The sequence below is a fragment of the Scomber japonicus genome, chromosome 23, assembly GCF_027409825.1.
Source record: "Scomber japonicus isolate fScoJap1 chromosome 23, fScoJap1.pri, whole genome shotgun sequence".
Taxonomy (NCBI): domain Eukaryota; kingdom Metazoa; phylum Chordata; class Actinopteri; order Scombriformes; family Scombridae; genus Scomber; species Scomber japonicus.
In genome coordinates, this window is record NC_070600.1 from 11,684,774 (window position 1) to 11,698,911 (window position 14,138).

The 14,138-nt window shown below is 40.2% G+C and overlaps 1 protein-coding gene across 5 annotated transcripts in view; it reads left to right on the top strand.

The window, feature by feature from the left end:
* Positions 1–4,461: 4,461 nt before the first annotated feature.
* Positions 4,462–14,138, top strand: part of foxp2 (forkhead box P2) — a 104,645-nt gene continuing 94,968 nt past the window's right edge. For 2 of the 5 annotated variants that reach the window (XM_053314119.1, XM_053314123.1), the window contains exons 1-2: positions 4,462–4,672; positions 13,830–13,896. The gene's annotated coding sequence lies outside the window, so the exon portion shown is untranslated. Of the gene's footprint in view, positions 4,676–5,956; positions 6,077–13,829; positions 13,897–14,138 lie in introns of those variants that run through there. The other 3 variants (XM_053314124.1, XM_053314120.1, XM_053314121.1) reach the window with 3 other exon arrangements.

Sequence of the window (14,138 nt, forward strand, 5' to 3'; positions counted from 1 at the left end):
CCAGGCCTATTAATAGTACACGTATAACTAAACAAGGGTAGGCCAGTTATCCTCTAAGTTATCCTCTCACAATATGTTTCCTAGTTACAAAAGAAATAAATGAAAACATTGCTTATATGATGAACTTTAGAGTCGACATTTGCCTTGTTTTGACAGAGACTTAGAATTTTTGTCAGATCAGATTTGAAAAACTTTAAAGCAAACTAAAAGTATGCATTTTAAACATTTCTTTTGACATTGTGCAAAACACAATAGTGAAATGGCTGCTGTTGTATTGGTATGATACAATATCTGGTATGTGGTAAGCTTGGTGGCCTGATGATAAAAGAAACTGTTATATAACTTTTTATTGAGCAATGTCTGATATCTGTGTACATATATAAATATATATATATATATCTATCTTTGTCTGTTGTGTTGCAATTGTGTTTTTCTTCCCAATTGTGCATCATTTTATTACCCTGTCTGTCCTGTGATTGAATATACACACAGCTTCTAGCACAACGAACATGAAGCCTCTTTTGACATTAGGAGAAGCAGACACTAAATACCAATGCCTAACATTCATTAGCATGGAGTTTGCTTTTATTTAGTGTCATTTAAAAAAAAAAGTACCTGTAGTAGCAATTATGAAGATATTCTGACAGATAGTGGTCATGCACTTCAATGAAAAATGCCCTTTATGCATTGGTTTGGATTTATAAATTGACTTTGATTTATTTAAAGGGGGTATTTTAGCCATTGTGTATTGCACTCGTACAAACTGAAGACAGATTAAACATGTGACTGACTTTTAGCATTGATTGATAGATAGGAAGACCAGGGTTATTTTTAAGACTTAAAGAGTTCAGAAAGCTACCTCCAGAACCACAGAAGACATGATACACTGACTGAATGATAGTCCTCGTGATGAGTAAACTGATCTTCATGTGGGGAATAAGTGGAGTGCCCCTTTAAGGTTTGCATTTCACTTAAAATATAAATTGCTCGAAATGAAACTGCCTGTTTAAAGAGTGACTGTACGTACTGTGCTGTAAAAAATAATATCATTTGTCATAGTTTAATGGGAGTAGAAACTTTGAAATTAATGACATATTTCAGTGACTGTCACTGTCAGTGTTGGATATCTTTAGTTAATTATATAAGACTGTAATCAATAAGCTTCACCTTCTTAAAACATTGAAACCAAACCAGCTGACTGTCCTGGAAGTCCCCTGTTCAAGCACTTGTGTGAGCCAGTGTCTCTTTTACTAAAGCATCCCACCTGATGCTGACCTCTGACCTCGGTGTGAAGATTTCAAGATTTTTTTTTCCTATTGTGATCAATAATATATCAGATTATTATTAGTTCCATTACTGTGCTTGAAAAGCGTCTGTGTTAAGTGAGCACCAGCGTTTAGATTGTGTATCTACAGATCCTTTCGTGACATTGCTGTTAGAGGCAGCCTTCATTCTTTAGGTTCACTGCATCTTGGAACAGAAGACTTAAGATTATTCTGTTCTCTGTGGCAGACTGAGCTCTGGGTGTGTGTGTGTGTGTGAGTGTGCGTGTGTGTCAGATAGGAAGTTTAATTCAACTAATCCTTGAAATGCAGTGTAACAATACCCCCAAGTCCAGTAAATCTTGTAAATAAGACTTCGGTGCTGGTTATACAATCCTTCACAGGTAGGTGAGCTGCTTTTTGTCCTCAAAGGACCCTTTGTTCTGACGTTCTGAAGCCAAATAGGTTCTCTTTTGACTTTTAATTGCAGTTTTGGTCTTTAAATAGTATCAGATGTTATCATTTGCAGCTTTTGTGAAAGCAGACATATGAATGTTCCAGACTGGATGTGCCATTCATATTAAGGTACATTTAATATCCTTACATGTTTTAGTTTACTCATATTTGGAAAGGAACTGAACAAAATATCAGGAACAACTTGCACGTCAGTCTGCTGATGACGGCAGAGCTGGGCCTCTCTAAAAGTCTTAACAAAAATGTGCTTGCTCTTATATAAAAACATGGAACTGCTTGTACATTCAATATATATCAGTAGATGGCACTATGTGATCAGAGCAAAACACACATCAGAGTAGCGTGCACCTCAGCCAAATAAATATGCATTGTTAGTTTGCATTTCACATGTGATAATGAAGTGTGGAAGTAATGCAAGATTTTAAAAAGTGGTATGAAGAGGAAAAGAAAATAATAAAACTCTGAGAGGATAACTTACAGTCCATTGTTTTATATATTTAGGACAGACTCTTCTTAAATTGACTGGTAGGTGGCAGCAAACCACCACAATTCGATGATACCTGTTTTCTCTTCCTGTCCTCATTACTTCCCAGATGCTGTTTCCTTCTACTTCTATTTGAGCCAATTTTTGATAGCAATTATGTTTCCAAACACAAACAAAAACACAAACATGAAATAGACACATATCATTGTGTATATGGCAAGATGATCAACCCTTTTTTTCCCCATATATCCAAATGGAACCATGCTTGTGTTTTTCAATCACATCATAGGAATGTGAATTTTTTCTAAAGGTAAGCCTATTTTACAATTTTTTGGCCATATGGCAGTGGTGCAGGATCTCCTATGTCTGTTCACCAACCTGAGAAAAAGGTTTCACTAGCAGTGGAAATGTATACGATGGTGAAGAACAATATGTAAAGAAATACAGAGTGTTTCATGGTTTTAGTGGCTATAAAAAATCACTGCTTCACTAAACATTTTAAATTGATACTCATATATCAATACAAGCAGGCCACAACCAATGTTGACTACATTTCAACAAAAAGAAAATGTACTTATCCCTGCATAAACCACATTTCTCACAAACAGTGATGCATAATATAAATAACACATAAAACATACAATTCTAAAATGTTTGCACTAAAGACAACGGGACAAGAAGATCCCTTCTTGTGTTTCGTACATTTTTAAAAACTTCCTCTACCCTTTCTTTTTTTTTACACCCCAATTGATAATAATCTGGTCATTCATTTCTTGACTGTCTTTGCGGTTTGAAAAAAAAAGGAAGAAGAAAAGAAAGAAGACAGAGACGAGAGAGAATCATTCTAACTACTGACTGCTCAATGTAGAAGTGCCTTCAGATCTACTCTTAAATGATTTAATAGGCTGAATTACATGTGAAGGTATGACAGAATGAATAAAAAAAAAACCTCAGTCAAACAGTTCATCTTGTCTTCTTTTTGTAATTAAGTACTTATTTGACAGTGATTTTATTTAAATACATTTAGAGCAGGTTATGTTTATTCTAAACATGTGTGTTTATAACACTAACAACAATGATGTGCAATATGTATACAATTATATCATTTTACTGTGTACACACACTTCCAGATGACCATAAGTTTGTTTTCTCTGCAAACTAGTAATTTAATGAGTTGCATGTTAAACGTATTTTAAATTGAATTTCAAATGTAGCCTTTACCCACTAAATGTCATAATTTAGGCTGAACGTGCAGTTAACACTCTGGGTTAAAGGATGCTGAAGCTATTTTCTTATCATTCTTTTTTTTTCTCCCCCTAGTGATGATATTTACACCACTACACATATTTTATCTTAATTGTGTATCGATATGCTTTAATTTCTACAATGATTACATATTTCCTTCATGCACAAGAACTGTTGAAGTCTTGTGATGGGATTTTTGAGCGATGCAGTTATTACCCAGATCAAAGGAAATACTCTTCGTATGGGATAAAAAAAAGAAGAAGATTAATATGATAATAATAACATTTTTGATGTCGGTAGCTGAATGGAGTACCACCACAGAAAAAGTAGAGGTTCTAGTTGAAATATTAGGCTACAGGAACATTAGAGGAATATATAGGTTATTGATTTTTCCTCCCATATACTTGCGGGTATCTTTACACTAATGCCACTTCTGGGCGACCTCCATGAAATGAACCTTAAAGTTTCTCAGATACGGCGGGGGACACACTGATCTTATGGTTGGAGAGGAACCATTCCTATTACTACTGCAACCCAACAACAACAATGTGCGATTATCTTCGAAGCACCCTCGTTAAAGACGCCGGACCTCCCGACATGAACGGCCGCTAAACATTACAGCAGAGCGTGAAACGTTTGGAAAAGAGGAAACAAACTTCAAAAAAAAAAAAAACTTTTTGTTTACATAGCAGGTGGCCCTACGTCACACGGGGTCGCAGTACGCCCAAAAATAACAACACACCTCCGCACAAGCAAGTGCCTCCCCTGGGGTGGGGGGGTTGGAGGGGGGGGGATTTCTAGTCCCAAATATACTTGCTTGCTGGGATACAGCTTGATGTGTGTTTGAATCGTAACGAAAGGGAAAAAAACAAGCCGCTTCTTCTTCGCATTGCGCGTCATTCAAACAGGACTCAGTGTACTGCTTTTCCCTCTGTTGCATTAGTAATAACAGCAGCGTTGACGGGAGACAGCAGGAGAGAGAGTGTGTGTGTATGTGTGTGTGTGTGTTTCTCCGACAGCGGTGCCCAGCGGAGGAATATTTGAGCTTTTTATTTACTCTGCAGCTTGTTGTTCATTTTCTCTGCGTTATGGTGAACTTGGACAGTCACGTGTGAACATCTCTGCAAGTCCAGAGGACGGCGACTTCTCACCTGGCGTGTCCCTTTGACTTTACCGTGAGGGGGAAATATATACCTGGCATTTTTTTGTGGTAAGTTTATCTGCCCAATAGTTTATTTCTCTATGCACTACTTTGACTTTTTTTTTTTTTTTTTTTCCTTTCTTCTACTTCTCTGTCCACTGCACTTGAATTAGGAAGTGGACCGCGGGGCACAAGTTTGTCCTGTGCTACCGAGCGCTTTACAACTTGTCTCGCTACGTTATTATTTGTACGTTAAGCGCGGGGTTTTCGGTGCTTTTTTAATTACCGAGCAGCTGTTAACAGAATTCAGCTAGCTTAATATTCGGCTCTTTAATGTTAGGAACCTCAATAAAGCTGCTCAAGCTTTGGTTTGTCTCAATGTTGAACTCCTGAAAAGCTGACTTATTGTCTCATATGTGGACATTGCTTCAATACTCAGTTTAATATGTAAATGTAGCCGAACCTTTTTTTTTTTTTAATTTGTCACCGAATACTTGAATGACATATTTTTAAAAACGTAGTTTCGCAGAAAACGGCAATACTGATAACTGTCATGATTTGCTCTACGTGTAGTCAACAATTAATGTCAATTAATAGCCTATCTACGATAATGTCAGCTATAGAAAACTATTTAAAACTATTAATTTCTTGGTTATTGCTACATTGGAGTAATTGACAGAAAAAGAAAGAAGAATTAAACAGGGAATTAATTATATCTAATATATCACGTGTCATAATTAAATCTGTGTGGCAGCTTATTTATTAAATAGGAGAGGATTTCTGCTGTTTAAAAATAAACAACAATTAATTTCTGTTGCGGTCATGGCGTAATCACCTGCAGCACACAGGGGCTGTATATAGTTTAAAATGCTTTTTTTTCTCCCCATCAATGCTTTTTCAACACCACTGTCACAATTTCTCAAGCTCAAGCCTGCGCACTAAAAACATAAAAATGCAAGTAGATTTAAAAGCTGTATTTGTTTATAATTATCAATACTTTATCAATTTGATCAATATCTGCATGATCAATATCTGTCATTATCAGCAGTCAACAGCTTACCGTGGATGCTTGCTCCATTTTTATATTCCATCTTTTTTTTTCTTTTTCATCTTTTTTTTTGCGAGGTCCAGAAACAGTGATGCTGGTAGCATATTAATTTTCATAATGATAGACCTGAAATTCCAACTAACTAAACTAAACGTTAAAAGCTCATATAATCATCAGCTGAATCCCTCTATTACACTCCCTGTGTCTTGCCACTGTTCTCTTTGCAATCACAGTGGCCCAAAAATCAATAGATGTAACTTTTTTTTTTTTTTTTTTTTTGGTAAAGGAAGGATAGCAAGGTAGTGGGAGCTGCTGAACTCTTCGGGCCTGTCCTCTGATCAGCTTTCACCCCTGGATTAGCTGGATCGACCCTCCTTGTTCAAGCCGCAGGGTGCACAGGTGTTCCCTCCTCAGTTATGCAGGTGTGGACCAGTTCTCCCCCTCACTCAGCAGCTCTCACTCTTCAAAGGCCAGGCGGCAATAAATGCCCCTTGTGAAATATGTCAGCGACAGTGCACAATCAGCCCCTTTGTTGGAGTGCCCCTGTAATCATTTCTTAAAGCATATTTAAAACAGTCCGTACCCTTTTGTTTACTCAGTACTGGGGAGGTGTGTGTGCGGTAAGCAAGGTCACTTGATTTTGTAAAACAGGATGTTTTTTTTCTCTCTCCCTTAAGGCAACATAAGGGATGGAGAGAGACTTGCCATTCCTTTCCCTCCAAGACTGACCGTTGTTGGGAGCAATGCACTTATTATCCCGACTCTCCCCATTCTGCGTCCATTTTTTGATTGCTGCATTTATCATCAGGCGGTCGTGCTCTACATTATGGTAATAGGAAAATGAATGTCCTCCACAGGATTAATGTGTGTACCCTGTCATACGTTTCAATCATTTATCAAAATTAAGATTCAGCTTTCAGCTCAATGAACACTGGTTGATGCATGATTTTTATCTTTAGATATGGAAATTGTTGCTTCCAGCTGAGCTGAAGTAGAAAATGCTTTGCAATTTATTTGTATTCTGTGGTACTACGTGAAGTTTGTGTGCATTTGCCTTAAATGCAGAAACAGTTGAGTGTGACAATACAGAATGGGTACAAAATGACTAAGTGTGAATTTACAAGAAGTCCAGGAAGTGCATTTTAAACATAGATTGCATCAATTCTGTTTTGAGTCAGACTACTTTTGAGGCGATGAAACATTTGCTCACTTTTGGATTAGCTCTTGAATTGCACCATCACCCATCCCCCAACACCTCTGTAATGAAACTGACTGCTCGCTCAACCCTTGAGGTGTTGCTGCATTTGGGGGGGAAATGGGTAAGAAAATCACGGGAGTGGTGCACCAGCTTTACTTTTTCTAAATGTCTCGCTGAGCCCATCCACGTAACCTACACAGTGTGTTTTATATATACAGCTACATTGGCCCTGTTACTAAGCTTAAAGGCAATTAAATGGCAAATGTTCAGGTTTTATCCTTGTTAACTTCATAGAAATGTTTCCATGACAACCTCCATGCAAGTTAAAGCAACCAGAAGTGATCAAGTCCTTTTTTTCCCCCCTCCTCCCGTTCTCTCCCTCCTCTCTCTCCCACTTTGGTTCCCTCCCCCCAGTAAGAATGGAATTTGTGTTGACAGTTTTGGCCTTTAATGGCACTTTTGTGCCGCGCAAAAGTATTTGTTTACCAGGATCATATGCTGCAAGCTGTCAGACTCGGAGAGATTGACTTCTTAAGATAAAAGAGTGTATTACATGCTTAAGAGGCCACCCTTTTGCACTGTAATTATCCACATCACAGTAATGATGTTTTGTGTGCCCCAGTTACTAAGAGTCTTGAGACAGCTCAGACTTTTTTAGTTACGCTCTGGGTCACTTCTTAAGCCTGGCTCGACACTGTTGTGAGCAAGAAACTTTGCGACTCCTTGGCCGGAGAAAACTGTGCAGGGTGGGGTCAGGGGATGAGGATTAGAGAGGAGATTGCAGGCTACCCACACAAGGGGGAGTTCAGCGTTATCTGATGAAAGAGTCAGTCAGTAACTTACTTTGTCGCGCTGGCTTTATTTGTTTCATCTCAGTTCATAGTCATGTAAAATTTGTTTGAGCTCTTCTTTATGGGTTACATGTTTGCTTGGGCAAGTTAGAAAGACTGTGGTTATGTATTTACTTAAAAAAAAAAAAAAAGTGTCAAAACATCCTGCAAAGATTGTTTGTCAAATATCCTCCAAGGATTGTAAAGCCACAAACAACTGACCCAACTCATGCAAGCCAGAAAGTGTAGCTTTTGGCTGGTGTGTGTAACCTCTCAGTGTGTCAGATTCTGAAATGGAAAAGGACATGCATGCAGAGTTATAACACAAACTTCTGGTTTGTGTACACACCATTTCTGTAAAGCTATAAAATAATACATGTCTTTTATAAGGTTAGGAGTTCACCTCTTGGCACCACAGTCTTGACCGTGACCTTGTACTTAATGGACTCCCGTCAAGCTGACGCGCCAAGATGCCATAAGCTTGGCCTGCAACAATCGCTGACCTGTCAGTTTTGTTTATCTAATAAACTTTGTTCTCATTTGAATCACAGCACACCAACAGCGGCAACAGACCTTGTATCTTTTTTTTTTGCCCCCCTCCACCTCCCCTATTTTTTCCCCTTTTCTTGTTCACTTAACAATTGCATGTTTACTTGCTGGTCAGTGTGGTGTGAAGGCATAGCAGCTTTTATTCAAGTCACGCTCAGATGGACAGTGTCCTGGTGTGAAAAAATGTGTTGGTTTGGGGGGTCTTGCCCTGAATTAAAGATAGAGGGTCACTTGTGGTAAAAGGCAAGGTCACTGTGCTCAGACCGCATTCAGCCGTCAGCCTGTCACTCGTAAACAGTCATGTGAGCGAGCACCGAGGCTAACGGTGGTAGCTAACTCAATTATTGTTTTTTTTCCCCTTCCTCTTTGTATTATGACATCTAGGGTATCTTTTTAGTGATGACAGCATCGTTTGATGATTTGTGGCCTGATAAGCCACATGAATGAAAATGTTAGATTGGGTTATTTTTGATCTTATAAATGTTTGACAATTGACAGTCAGATTGTGGTGATCTAGGAAAATTGAATATTTGTTTGAATTGTTGGTTACTGAATGCATGACTCATGATAGTTGAGCTTCGGTCAGCAGTAGTGATTATTTGTTTGCTGCTCATGCCCACAAATGAATGGTTAGATTGCATTTACTGGTGTCTCACATCTCAAAGGACCTTTCCACTTTACCCAAAGAGATACAGACAGAGAGAGGAAAAAATGTTTATTTCAAACATGTTGTGAGAGGGGAAAAAACATGTGAGGTGGGGGGGTGTGTGTGTGGGGGTTTGTGACAGTAACAGTTTTTGACAGGCACATTAGGCTGCAGAAAGAGCATCCAGCTCGGGGCTGAGGGCATATGGTGCTGCCTTCTGCCGGCGTAGCTCTAGACCAAGTTACAACACTTGTGCGGGGTCACGACTGTCTCAGGTTTGTTCCTTCTGTCTCACTCATCTAAATAAAAACAGGAGGAAACTGAAAGTGGGGGGTTGGGCGGTGTAGTGGTAGTGGTGGTGGTGGTGGTGTTGAGTAGGTTTGGTGGGCAGCAGTGTTGTACAGTAGCTGTGTCTTTCAGTAAAGGACAAAAGGAATGTCTCCAGCTGAGCCCCCTGGGTCAGGACATAATTTGGTCAAAATTCGGAGGGGAGACATTTGACATTTTCAGGAATGCATCAGTTTAAGTTGGGGTTGTTTTGCAGCCACACACTCTCCCAACACAATCTTTTGTTTTTGCTATGGTAAATACATTTGCATGCACCATAATAGCCGTTATCTAGTTATAAGCAAGTATAATGCAGTGACTTTAGCTCCTTTTAACCATCTGAACACCCAGCTTGTGCTCTTGGATGGCAGTCTCTGATCCTACTCTAAACAATGGCCATGTTTTCACCACATTGGCTCTCCGAGGTTTTCTCCTCTCTAATGTGGGGAGGATGGACTTGGATAATGTGTAGGATGACGCAGGGCTCCGGTCTGAAGACAGCGGATCGGGAGGGAGGGTAATTACAAGCTACTGTGTGGCTCTCTGGATTTTCCCTGGATCACAGCTATAGGCTTTTGTAGCTCAGCCTCCAAACGCTACTCTCAGAGAAGGAGATGGAATGGTCACAACATATGGACGCAGCTAAACAATGGTTTATTTTTGTGATATTTGATGAGTGGTTTTTAATTTAAATTGTCACTTCTGGCAAGCAGCAGGGCAGATGGTGCAGACTTGAGTGCCCATCAGAGCCTAAATACCTCCAGGCAGCTGTTGGTCATGAACTTTTTTTTTCTTCTTTTTTTTTTTTTGCTGCATGTATTTTTTCTTCACTGCATTTTCTCTCTTTAACACGGCTTGGGTCAAGAGGAGTCAAACCTGTTACAACACGTGTTTCTGCATATGCAAATCTGTTGTTTTGTCATTTCATTAGGCATGGCAAAAAGACAAGGGTCCCTTGTGGTTGCAAATGCGACTGGCACCGGGCCCAATTGGCATGCTACACAGCAGAGAGATGCTCGAGGCGGGGTGAGGGGAGGGACGAGAAGTTGGGTCTCTGTACCAAAGCGACTCAGCCGGTGGATGCCTTCACATTACAGCTCAATCTGGACGGGTTCCTAAAATTCGGAGTCAAAGTTGTTTAGGATTTGGGGAAGTGGGGTGTGTGGGGGGTAACTCCCTCTCCAATTATCTCTCTTCAGCTTTCCTCTCTGACTTTAGTGAATGACGAAAGACATGCCCAGTAGCCAAAAACTGGCACACGCGTGTCTGGCACACGCCGCACGCCTCCCCTCCCACCCACAATGTCCTCCTCTCCCCTCCTCCTCCTTCTCCTCCTCCTCCCATCCTCATCCTCCCTTCATCATCTGGCGCTCTCCCGCAGCGTTCGCCTCTCAACCACATGTGCCAGTGCAGGGCCTGCTCTTGCTCCGGGGCTAATTGTTCACTGGTAAACTCCATTGCTTGTTGGTGGGGGTCTCCCCTTCATCCAGAGACACATGGCTATAAAGCTGGATTGTGGCGGTGATGATGGCTGTGGGTGGGGGGTACAGATCGTGATCTCTCCATGCAGTTTATTTCCCCCGTATAAGTCTGAAGATTGTCGGTTGTAATCCGGCCTGTGCGCTGAATGCAACAAATACACCATGAAATTAAAGGTTATTGCAGGAGCGTAATGCAAAAGCTCTGTTCGAGATTACCAAAGCTGTTTGCAGACCTGGAGAGAACGAGGAGGAGGAGGATAGCAGTGCCTTTCTCTCTCCCACGTTTGAGTCCAAGAATCTCCCTCTGAGCACTGGATTGGTTTGTCATTTTAACAGATATTTATTAATGCTCTTTGATTTCCTGGCAGTCCGCTTCTATAAAAAGACTTAATGGTACCGCATTTAACTTTGAAGCTGTTTACTATAATACTAAATCAGTATATAGCTGAGCTGTAAAAACTAAAGCAAATCACAGGTTGAATCTTGTGTTCAGTTTGTTTGCTGTAGTTGTGCAGAAGTACAGAACTAACTAACCTGCGGCCATGTCCAGTGTAATTCTTTGTAATATGCTCTAATCTAGTGCTTTTCATGAGAGCCTTCCTTCAACCAGGCTTAAAAGTTAGATGGATAGATGATGGAAAGACCTAGGACTAGTCCCTGTGTTGAGCTAATCTCATCTGATAACTGAGGCCTTCCTCCTCCTCCTCCTCCTCCTCCTGTCTTTCTTTTCTTTACTCCCCCCCCTCCCCCGTCTTCCTCCTCCCCTCTCTGCCATGGCTTGGTGGGTTTGATTTGTAGTTCTGCTTCTCTCACCACACAGACGGCATTAAAGCCAGGCCCCCACAAGCCCCCTCTGATATGGGAGAGTTCATTAGAGATGTGCCTTTGATGGGCAGCCTTTTCATGTGACTACCGGTTTTTCAAATACCTTGATGTAGAAGCTTAAGAAGGCATTGTGCAGTAAGCCCTCCTTTTGATGCGACTTATTTAGATCTGCATAGTAAATCAAGGGGGAGTAAATAACCAGCCAGCAGATGGAAGCAAGGAGATAAGGCACCAGCGAACAATCGCATTTGTATTTTGTTATGATGTTGACAGCAGCTAAAATTCACTAATCTAGAGCCACTGATCTGCATTTCAAAGAAATCTCATTTAGCAGCGGGGAGGATAAAGTTCCTCTCATTGTGTCTATTTTATTGCATTCTTCGCTAATTTATCTGCCCACAGATTTAACGTGCAGGGCTTGGTGGTAGGAGCCGGCGTCCGCGCGTTGCATAGGGGGTCTTAAATACTGTGAAAGCGGTTACGTCTAGACTGTGAGCTGAGGGTAATTACACGTCTGACCATGAATAGAATGAGTTTGAAGACTCATCTTTCTTCGGGCGGGCCTGAATTGCTCGACTAACACTGATAAGGAGCATTTGGTCCCCACAGAAATATTGCCAGTGACTTTCCATAATGCCCCCCCTCCTTTTCCAACACCAAGGATGGTATTTACTTTTAAGATAAAGTTATTGTGTACAGTAATCTGACTTGTTAGCATAATGTCCTCTTTCATCGCAGGACCCTCCTTTTCCTGCAGTGTGGAGGTATTTGTGGTCCGGGACTTAAATAGTTTATCTTGACTTAGTGCTCGAGCCCTTTATGTAAATATCAGCCTATAGCATTATTAGGCCTTCATGAATACTTGAATGCATTTGCCATATTTATAAGTTGATAGAATTTACCAATGGTTTTATATTTGGCATAGAGATATGTGTGGTATTTGTAAATCCTCACGAATTGGAGGTCATACAGACTAATAGCATTCTTAATGCATTTTCAGTGAATAAAATATGACAGCCCAGAGGTGTTGTGATATTAAAGTCAACTCAGCAGCAAATTATTTTAAGTAAAGGACATTACATTTATTTTAAAAAATTGAAATAATATTTTAAACTATCAGGTATTATAGTTTGTATGCTTGTAATGTTGCCAGCTTTTGTCAATGAAGTCTGCTGTTTACACAAACTTTTAGAAATCTTTTCAGCTTATTTATAGTACCATACATGGATGTCCAGTATGTGGAAACACACATAACAAATAAATTAAGTACTTAAATATGCCATATTTTATTCTAAATTTGTCAAACATTTTCATTTCTTCTTTTACCAACGTACCGGGCATTTGGTTGGTGCCCACCCCCACATCAAACCTTCTCCTCCTTCTCAGAGTAAATGTTGCACAGCAATCTGTGCAACATTTTCCACAAACTCAAAACAATGAAAAATTATAGCAGTTGGCATGTTTTGTTTTCAGCTGTGCTCTTTGAGCTGAGGGCTTTTTGTACAGTTCAGAGAGCACATTCCTTAGGATTCAGCAGTCGCTGGTTGCCTGTAGGGGTCATTGGAATTCTGGGAGAATAAAAGGGAGAAAAAAAAATCAGAAAGGAACATCCAAGCCATTTGGTGCCCCTCATGCCCCTGGCAGCAGAAATTTGCACTGCTCCAGTATATGGGAGACTTCTTAAAATTTTAATTTTTTCCTAATGGTCTAAATGCGATGTATGTGCAGTAAAAATGTCCAAGACAGTAGTTGCAGTGGTGGTATTACACACTTTTGTTATAGTTGTGTAATAAATTGTCAACACTAATGATATCTAAATTATATGGATGCCATAGCATGTGTGCTTCAATGCTGAATGGAAGTACACGAGAAATCAATTGTGTCAGGTTAACAGTATGATTTACTTGGCGTTGAAGGCTTGAGCCTTGAGGCACTGCACCTTTTAACTGGTGTGTGTGTGTGTGTGTGTGTGTGTGTGTGTGTGTGTGTGTGTGTGTGCACGCTTGGGGGAGGGGACTATAGCATGTAATGCACTGCAAGTTGCCTGTTTGTGCATGCACTCTCTCTCACACACACACACACACATACACAGACAGACACACACGTGCTCTCATGCTTCACAGCAAAATCCAGGTGCACTTTGTTGTTCCAAAGTTTATAGCTTTCACCTACAAGCCATACAGAAAATAGTTATGCAAGACACAATCGAGCCCACACATGTCTGCACTGGTACTGAATGTGCCTAGGAAACATAAAAAAGATCAGGATGTCATGGAATATATGGACTAATGACATACTTACTGTTTTCTCTTATCTTAGATAGCTGACATCGCTGGACTCCTTCCACTCCTGTGACGGACAACAACAGCAAGTTCTCTCCCTTAGGGTAAGTATTTGAACATGACCGCTTCATGTCTCCCTGTCAAAGAATCCTTAACCTTGAGAGAGATTAGAGTAGCATTAACTGTGTCTTTTCAAGGATCAGTGTTGAAATTAACAGTAACCTACAGTACATCCTCAAGATCATCTTCAAATGTACTCTTTGAATGAAAGTTACCTTTTTTTGTTTTTTTAATTAAAAGTAATTTTGTTATTTGTCAAGACACTAACACTAGTCTGGTGTAATGC